This window comes from Nannospalax galili, unplaced genomic scaffold (genome assembly GCF_000622305.1).
Source record: "Nannospalax galili isolate Female #2095 unplaced genomic scaffold, S.galili_v1.0 scaffold1402, whole genome shotgun sequence".
NCBI lineage: Eukaryota > Metazoa > Chordata > Mammalia > Rodentia > Spalacidae > Nannospalax > Nannospalax galili.
In genome coordinates this window covers 1,676,264-1,685,362 of record NW_008348453.1, presented here as the reverse complement: position 1 = coordinate 1,685,362, position 9,099 = coordinate 1,676,264, and the positions used below count along the sequence as shown (strand labels likewise).

Here is a 9,099-nt window from a genome sequence, read left to right as displayed (position 1 = left end):
GCCCAGCCTGGCCTCAGCCTCCTGAGAATAAATATAGGCATGACCCTGTGGGTACCTACCTGCACATGGTGTATTTATATACACTGGGACACACAAATATAAAATTAAAAGAAAAAAAAAAAGAGCCTATCCACGCAAGAACTCATGCTGCAGGTTTGTAATACTGAGTTTTTTTAGGCCAGCTGGCATGGTGGCACACTTAGGAGGCAGAGTTCAAGGCAAGCCTGGTCTACATTGAGTTCCAGGCCAGTTGGGGCTACAGGGAGACCCTGTCTCAAAAAGACAAAAAAAAAAAAAAAAAAAAAAAAAAAAAAAAAAAGAGAAAAGAAAAAAGAAAGGCTCTGTGTTTAAAACCACTGACTGCTCTTCTAGAAGACTATTCCAACCACCTAACAATGGTCAGTTCTGGGAGATCTAACTCCCTCTTCTGGCCTCCATACATGCATGTGGTGCACTTACATGCTGACAAAACATTCATATACATATAAAACTAAAGAAAAAAACCAAAAACACAGGCTGGGCGTGGTGGCACACACCTTTAGTTCCAGGCAGAGGCAAGTGGATTGCTGTGAGTTCGAGGCCAGCCTGGTCTACTTGGTGATTTCCAGGACAAAAAGTAAAGCAAAAAAACTGAAGCCCAAAACCACACAGAAACGTTGGGTGTGGTTATAATCCTAGCTCTTGGAGGTTCATGATCATCCTCAACTACCTAACTTTTGAGGCTAGGCCGTCTATATGACAAACAAGCAAAAGTAAATTTTGAAGTGTAGCTCAGTGTTAGAGGGACACATAGCCTACATGAGGCCCAGAGAATCTGGGCTCAACCCTTTGTACCACAAAACCGCCCAAAATTAGCCAAAATTAAAACCTAGTCTCAGTGGATGGAGTAGTGGAAGAGGGTGTGGCTGATCCCCTGGGACTGGAGTTACAGTTAACCTGACTACTGGGTGCTGGGAATTGAACCCGTGGCTTACTCTCCAGCCCTCTGGGATGATTCTTATTTGAACCTCTGGAGGTTCAAGGAAGGTCGATCCTGTTCCAAGGGCATGACTCACTGCTGGGTGGGACAGCCGCTGCACTAGCAGTAATGGAAGGCGCCCCCTCTTCCCGTTTTTGTCCACCGACATCATGCCAGAGGCGGTGGCTGTCTCCATCACCGGCCCCTTTCGGGGGGGAAAGAGGGCTACTGGCGGGAAGGCGGGGCTCTCTGGTGCGGGTCTGCAATCCTAGGATTTCGGCGGGGCCCCGAGGCCTCCAGGGGCGGGACCTCCAGGGGACGGGCGCTGTCCTTTGGGCTTTGGAGTTGGGAGAACAATGATTAAATGTGAAATTTATTTTTCTTTATTCTTTTCTTTTTTATGTCTTTTTAGACAGGGTCTCCCTGTAGCCCCAGCTGGCCTGGAAGTCGGTATGTAGACCTCATAGAGATTCCTCCTATTTCTGCCTTGGGAATATTAAAGGCGTGAGCCACCGTGCTTGGCCAGGGTTTTTCGGTTTTTTTAAGATAAATTTTTTTCAAGAGAAATTTTAAGGTGGTTGTGGAGGTACAGATATGTAAAACCAGAATTTAAGAGGTAGAGTGATCATCCTAGGTAACATAACCCCTCGCCCCTCCAATCCCCTATGCACTCAGGAGGTTGAGGCTAGAAGATTGGGCTCAAGTCCCAGTCTGGGAATACAGTAGTGTAAATGAAAATAAAACCAGAGTGCAGTGGAACCCTGTATTTAAAGAACCGTAAATTTGGCTTCTGCACTGCCCCTGGTGGTGGCCCAGAGAAAATGAAATATTTTAAGTATTTCCAGGAACCCGCGGTCGCCATTCAGTCATTTACATACCCACAATGCATTGCTCTCAGGGCACCGCTTAAATTAAAACAGATAAACTGATTTTTTTTTTCCCTTTCTTGTTTTGCTTTCTTAATAGTGTTTCCGCTTTCACAGACTTGTGCGCGATGAAATCAGAAATCACAACTCATTTGGGAAATAGTTCCCATTGGTTCTTTAGGAGTTAAGGTCGGAGGAGAACTGTGGGCGGAAGAGCCTACCAGTACTCTGGTTTCTCTTCAAAGCGTATAAATCTTTCGCCTTTTACTAAAGATTTCCGTGGAGAGGAACAACTCTGAGTCTTAATCCAAATTTTTTGAGGCCTTACAGACAGTAAGGCTAGTCATACTGGTTTAAAAGGAGGCTTAAAGAAAAAGTATCTGATCTGCTTAAAGTATGTATATATGTGTTGCACCAATGATGTATATAAATAGACCTCTGCAAGAGCAGCCATTGCTGTCAACCAGTGAGCCATCTCTCCAGCCCTCAACTTTTTTGAGTGTGTAGTTATTTGAAATTTTGTCTCAGAAAGATAAGAAAAGTAAAAGCTGATAGTTTGTAGGCATGGGCATGCTTGCTATTTGGGGCTGTGAGTTGTGGTCCGGGAGCTTGAAGAATTCCTCTTCTCGTCACATTTTCTGCTAATTCGTCTGGGCCGATTCTTGTATATTACCTGTTATTTATTTTTGACCCATCACTTCCAAACAATTTACCGCCTCAAAAAATACTTTTTTTTTTCTTCCCATTTCTGTGCCTTTTGGAAGTGGAGGAGTGTAATAGGCTTGCTCCCTTTCTTCCTCTCTGTCTCTATGTGTCCATCTCTGTCTGTCTTTCTCTCTTTCATGCTCACTCTTGCCTCTCATTTTGTCTTTATTGAGGGAAGTGAAACCCTAGGACTGAAGAGGTTATGGAGAGAATCTAAGACTTGACACTGTGAGGCCAACAGAGACCATTGGTGAATGTGCAACTGTAGTTGCAGTGAAGACCTCAGGATATAGTGCAGATGCCAGGACCAGGACCAGGACATGACCACCAAGGGCTGTGACAGATGAGGAGCGGAACTGGCCTGAGCCTAGGAAACAAGCTGCATGTGCTGTGGGTGGCAGAGCCAAAGTGGAGGTCCCAAGCCCTTTGTAGCCTGAAAAGTCGTGTGTCCCAGGTGTCTGACACTGCTGGACTTTGGTTTTAAGTGTGCCCAATTCTTCCCTTTTGAAATAAGACAGTATGTAGCTTATTTGGATTTTATTTATTTATTTATTTATTTATTTATTTATTTAATTTATTTATTTATGGTCTTTTTGAGACAAGGTCTCCCTGCAGCACCAGCTGGCCTGGAACTCAATGTAGACTAGGCTGGCCTCAATCTCTCAGAGATCTGCCTGCCACCATGTGCCACCACACCTGACTTTTATTTTATTTGATTTTATTTTTTTATTTTTTATTTTTTGGTCTTTTTGAGACAGGGTCTCCCTGTAGCCCCAGCTGTCCTGGAACTCACTATGTAGACCAGGCTGGCCTTGAACTCACAGAGATCTGCCTCCCGAGTGCTGGGATTAAAGGCGTGCGCCACTACGCCCGGCCAGTCCTAATTTAAGAGGATTTTTCCTTGGAGGGTTAAATTGTCAGGTTTCATTCTGAGGAAAAAAAAAAAAAAAAAAAAAAAGAGAAGAAGGCTTCTGCACTGCCCCCTGGTGGTGGCTCAGCACATTTACACTTTAAAGTATTTCCGGAAACCCGAGGCTGGAAACGTACCTTCATTTACATGCTCTCGTTGCATAGCGATCTCTGTTAAAGTCAGTAGCTCCTTCTTTCTAACTCTATTTACTTCAAGATGTACAGATTTCAGAGAACTATCTCAGGCCAAGGCAGAAGTCATTACAGAGTTCGAGTCAGTAGTCACCATTGGTGGGGTAGGAAGTACAGCCAGTTGAGAACCATATGTGAGCTCAGTTTTCATACTCTGGTTTCTCTTCAGATCGTATAAATCTTTCGCCTTTTACTAAAGATTTCCGTGGAGAGGAACAACTCTGAGTCTTAACTCAATTTTTTGAAGCCTTGCATATAGCAAGGCTGATGATTCTGGTTGAAAGTTAGGCTTATCTATTTAGTGTGGTACTGTCTGGTTGGTATGTACCTGTGGGTTGTTTGTTCTGGACACATCTTTCCTGGGTTTATGAGTGTTGGTAAGCACCTAGAAAAGAAGGTGGCCAGGCTTCTCGCAATGAACTCTTTTGGGGGAGCTCTTTCTGAGACAGGGATTACCCCTAATGCTGCTTCTGCCATTTGTTTTTGTTGAGGACTTGAATAACTTTTTTTCCTTTCCTTTTTTTTTTTTTTTTTTTTTTAAGGTTTGTGTTTGTGTGTATGCATGTAATGTGTTTTAATCAAGTCTCCAACTCCTCCCAAATCTCCCCATCACTTTTTCTCTGACAACTAACCGATTGACTTTTGTCCCTCCACCCCACGTGGTGAAAGGTGAGACTTCCAAACAGCATGTGTGTGCATGTGTTTGCACACAGAGTGAATGAATGAATGTATAAAACAAACAAGAGCTGGGCGTGGTGGCACATGCCTTTAGTTCCAGCACTCCAGAGGCAGAGGCAGGTAGATCACTGTGAGTTCAAGGCCAGCCTGGTCTACTTAGTGAGTTCCAGACCAGCTGGGGGGCTACAGGGAGACCCTGTCTCAAAAAGACCGAAATAAATAATAAATAAATAAATTTAAAATAAAAAACAGAAACTAACAACAAACCAGAACAAAACAAAACAAAAATTGGGCTGGAGAGATTCCTTAGCAGTTAAGGGCACTGACTGCTCTTGTAGAGGACCCAGTTTCAAATCCCAGCACCTACATGGTGGCTAACAACTGTTCATAACTCTGGTTTGAGAGAATACAATGAAAAACAAAAGTCAGGCGCCATGAAGTCCCTCAGGCAGGTCGCGTACCGGTCAAGAATATGGAGCACTGTACTCTTGAAGACTCCATCTCATTACTCCTCAGGGAGGAGAAGACAAGCTGTTGCAGCAAAGCATCTGTCACACAGTGAAAAATAAAAGTCAGGCGCCATGAAGTCTCTCAGGCAGGTCGCATACCGGTCAAGAATTCCAACTTACTGATAAGTAAGTTTTATGGTCGAGACATCTGGCTTACTGATAAGTAACTTTTATGGTTGAGACATCTGGCTTACTGATAAGTAAGTTTCCCGCTTTCCCTGTAGCATTTTGTAATAGTTTAAATTAGCCAATAACCGCGCTTCTGCTTCTGTATCCCGCTTCTGCTCTATAAAAGTTCCAAAAACCCGGCCTGAGGCGCGCAAGTTCTCCGAGGAGACTTTGTGCCCACAGGTACCTGTGTACTAAATAAACCTCTTGCTGTTGCAACCCGAAGGCTGACTTGTCCTCAGTGGTTTCACTCTTACAACAACACCCTTTTCTAACCTCTGGGGGCTTTGCACAACATGGGTACACTTACATACATGCAGCCAATACACTCATACACATAAAATAATACATCTATTAATATTTTATTTTTATTTTATGTGCATTGCTTGCATGTAGGTAAGTGCACCCAGCTCGTGCAATGCCCATGGAAGACAGAAGAGGCTGCTGGATCCCCTGGGACTGGAGCTACAGATGGTTGTTAGCTGCCATGTGGGTGCTAGGATTCAAACTCGGGTCTTCTGCAAGAACAGTCAGTGTTCTTAACCGCTGAGCCATCTCTCCAGCTCCAATATAAAATATTTTTAAAACTAAAAAAAGAAGCAAAAAATAATAATTAAAACAAACATACAGACACAATACCAACCCTCCCAAAGCAAAACAAAGGAAAAAAAAACAAAAACCCCAAAGACAACATATAACCAGAAAGAGTGAGAGACAGAAGGACAGAGCACCCTTTCAACCCCTCCATCAAAACAAAAACCAAAGCCAGGCATGGTTGTGCACGCCTTTATTCCCAGCACTTGGGAGGCAGAGGCAAGTGGATCTCTGTGAGTCTGGGGCCAGCCTGATGTATATCATGAGTTCTAGGCCAGCTGGGGCTACAGGGAGATCCTGTCTCAAAAAAAAAAAAAAAAAAAAAGCAGGGGGAAAAAGAAGCGATGTTGGGGGAAGTTAATCTAGAAGGTTTTTTTTCTTTTTGTGGTTCCAAGATTCAACCCAAGGTCTCCTCTTGCCATTACTGGGTAAGTGCTCTGCCACTGAGTTACATCCTCAGCCTCTACCTTTTGTCAAAACCACAGAACTACTGCCGCTTCTGTCAAACTTGTGATTCAGCCAAAATTTAACAACTGTTTAATGAAATCCCAGACATCTTTTGCCACAAGGGGAAAAAATGCCAGTATTTTACAAAGGGGCTGGGAATAGAGCTCAGCAGCTGAGCCTTGATGACCTTGATTGAATCCCCAGTACTGCAAAAGTACACACAAAAAAACAGGATGATGGCCAGGCATAGTGGTACACACCTTTAATCCCAGTGCTTGGGATGCAGAGGTAGGCTGATCTCTGAGCTGAAGGCCAGTCTGGTCTACATAGTGAAATCCTGTCTCAAAACCAAAACAAAACAAAGTTGAGCGCCAGAGCCTGATCCATTCAACCCCATAACTGTGTGGTTCTGAGGTAGCCTATATGCTCCATGCTTCCTGCCCATCACTGACTGACACCTTTTTAAAATATTTTATTATTTTTCTTTTATGTGTATGAGTGCATTGCCTGCATATAAGTGCACCTGTGTTGTATAATGCCCTTGGAGGTCAGAAGAGGGTGTTAACAGTTGTTAACCATCATATGGGTGCTGGGAATCAAACCTGGGTCCTCCGAAAGAGCATCCAGTGCTTTTAACAGCTGAGCCATCTCTCCAGCCCCGGCTTACTGACACCTTAAATGCACATGTATGTGTTTCCTAGCATTAGAACCTGTTTATTTTCCTGTCACATCAATGCTTATTCTCCCAAGCAGGGCCCCAGTCACTGACACTCTTCTCTTCCCAGCCCTTGAAGTAGGTGGGTGGGGTGATGGAGCCCCACCTCTCAGCCAGTTCTCATCCAGCTCCTTCTAGGAGCCTCATTTGCATCTCTGGGAGTAGCTGCCCAATGGGAAAACAAAGCCATGCTTCCTCCCACTGGTGGACTGAACCACTTGGGTTCCTGGAATGAGGAAGAGTGATTCCACTGGCACTCAGTTGGTGGCCCCTCAGATCAATCTGGAGCTCAGAGAAAGTCTGTGTGTGGGGTGGTGGGGTGGTGGGGTGTGGAGGTGGGGTTGTTTCTGGCATTGAGAGGCCCAGCAGCTCATGGACCAGAATAGGCTTTTTTTTTTTCTTTTTTTTTTTTTTTTGAGACAGGGTCTCATTTATGTAGTTCCAACTGGCCTGGAACTGTGTAGACCAGGATGGCCTTGAACTCAGATCTGCCTGCCTCTGCCTCCCAGTGCAGGATTAAAGACAGGCACCAGCACTTCAAGCTTAAGGACAGCTCCTTAACGATCTGGATCTTTTTTTCTTTTGGCAGAGGGGTGTAAGGGTCTCGGGACTGGAGAGATGGCTCAGCAGTTAAGAGCACTGGCTGCTCTTTCAGAGGATACAGGTTCAGTTCCCAGCACCCAGAACAGCTGACAACTGTCTAACTACAGTTCTGGTGGATTCAATGGCCATTTTACGGGCACTGCATACGGGTGTACTTACATACATATAGGCAAGACACTCATACATAGGAAAAAAAAAAACAGTTTCTCATTCTATAGCACATGCTGGCCTTGAGCTCACAGGTAGCCCAGGCTAGCCTGGAACTTATGGCAATCCTCCTGCCTCAGCCTCCTGACTTCTTGGGTTATAGGCGTTAGCCACCACACTCAGCTTTTCTGGGTCACTTTAAACTGGGGGTGAGCAGTGTCCCTCACAGCAGCATCACGAGTGCTTCACTGGTCGAGAGGCACTGCAAGTCAGTGCTACCAGTCAATTCACTTGACTGAGATGAGCAGGTATCCATCCCCATGTGGATCTATAAGCTTTGCATCTCAATGCTGCAGAACAGCAGGGACTACAACTATAGCTGTCCAGTTCCTGCTGCAAGGTGTTGCTTAGTGGCCAAAGGCCCTCAGTCCCCAAATCAGCAGGATAGAGCCCAGGCCTTATGGGTACTGCTCTCTCAGCATGGCTGGGACAGCCAGCATCCCATCTGTGGAAACCACCTGTGGGAAGTGAGGTAACATAGGAACAAGGTAACACAGGAACAAGATGGGCAGTTCCAGGCTAGACCCACACCAGGCCTAGCTGCTGCCATTTCTCAGTGGGTACTGGGTTTAAGCCTGGTCAGCCCCTCCACAAGTGAGGCAGGTCCAAGGACTTTCACCACTTGGCTTCCCACTGGGTTTGTGATTGGGTGACCATTTTATTCCATCTGGACCCATCAAGAACCCTGTAGAGACACCTTGTTACCATTCAATTAAATCATGCTCCATGACGCATCATCTCTTCCTTGAGTGCCCAAACCATCCATGTCTTACACTTGCTTCCTCAGTCCCCTGGGCGAATTTCTCATTTTCCAAAACCACACTGCTATCCCAATACCTTCAGATGCTTCTCTGAGAAGTCAAGTGCTTTCTTGTATTAACCAGACTTCCCAATATTCCTTGAGCAGACTATAATCCAGGCCTGGTGCCATGGGCCCCTAATCCAGACAATGCAGATGCTGAGGCAGAGGACTAAAAGTTCAAGATAAGTATCCCTAGCAAGATACTATCTCAAAAATAAATGTAGAAAGAAAGGGCTGGGAATACAGTACCTAGTATATAAGACCCTAGGTTCAACATTCAGCACGCCCCAGGTTGGCTTATCTGCAGTCTCTCACTTGTATACTGGGCTCTAGGCATGGGGACAGGAACTGCAAGTGAACTAGAGATGGAGTTCTATTAAATCTAAGTACAGGTGTGGACGTGGAAGTGCACACGCTTCCTACAAGAGTACAGAACCAGAGGCCAAAGCTGCAGTAGTGTCCTTGGTCCCAGAAGGCTCAAGACACATTGCAGGCTCTAACACATCACACAAAAGTCCGATTTTTTTCTTTATTGTTAGATAAAATATATAAATACAAAAAACTGCAAGGAAGGGGTCTCAGAAAACTTTTTTTTTTTTTGGTGTTTTTGAGACAGGGTCTCCCACCACTCAGACAAGTCCCAGAACTCACTGTGTAGAACAGACTGGCCTGGAACTCAGAGATCAGCTTGCCTCTGGGCCCTGAGTGCTGGGATTAAAGGTGTGGCCCACCACACCCTGATGGGT

At 45.1% G+C, this 9,099-nt stretch overlaps 2 non-coding genes across 2 annotated transcripts; both read left to right on the top strand.

Annotated features, from left to right (window-relative positions):
* The first annotated feature begins 2,047 nt into the window (after window positions 1-2,047).
* On the top strand, window positions 2,048-2,165 carry LOC115072403. Its single transcript, XR_003851459.1, has one exon. It is a non-coding gene; the product is annotated as a U5 spliceosomal RNA (small nuclear RNA).
* Window positions 2,166-3,779: 1,614 nt separating this feature from the next.
* LOC115072402 lies at window positions 3,780-3,896 on the top strand. Its single transcript, XR_003851458.1, has one exon. It is a non-coding gene; the product is annotated as a U5 spliceosomal RNA (small nuclear RNA).
* Window positions 3,897-9,099: the final 5,203 nt, after the last annotated feature.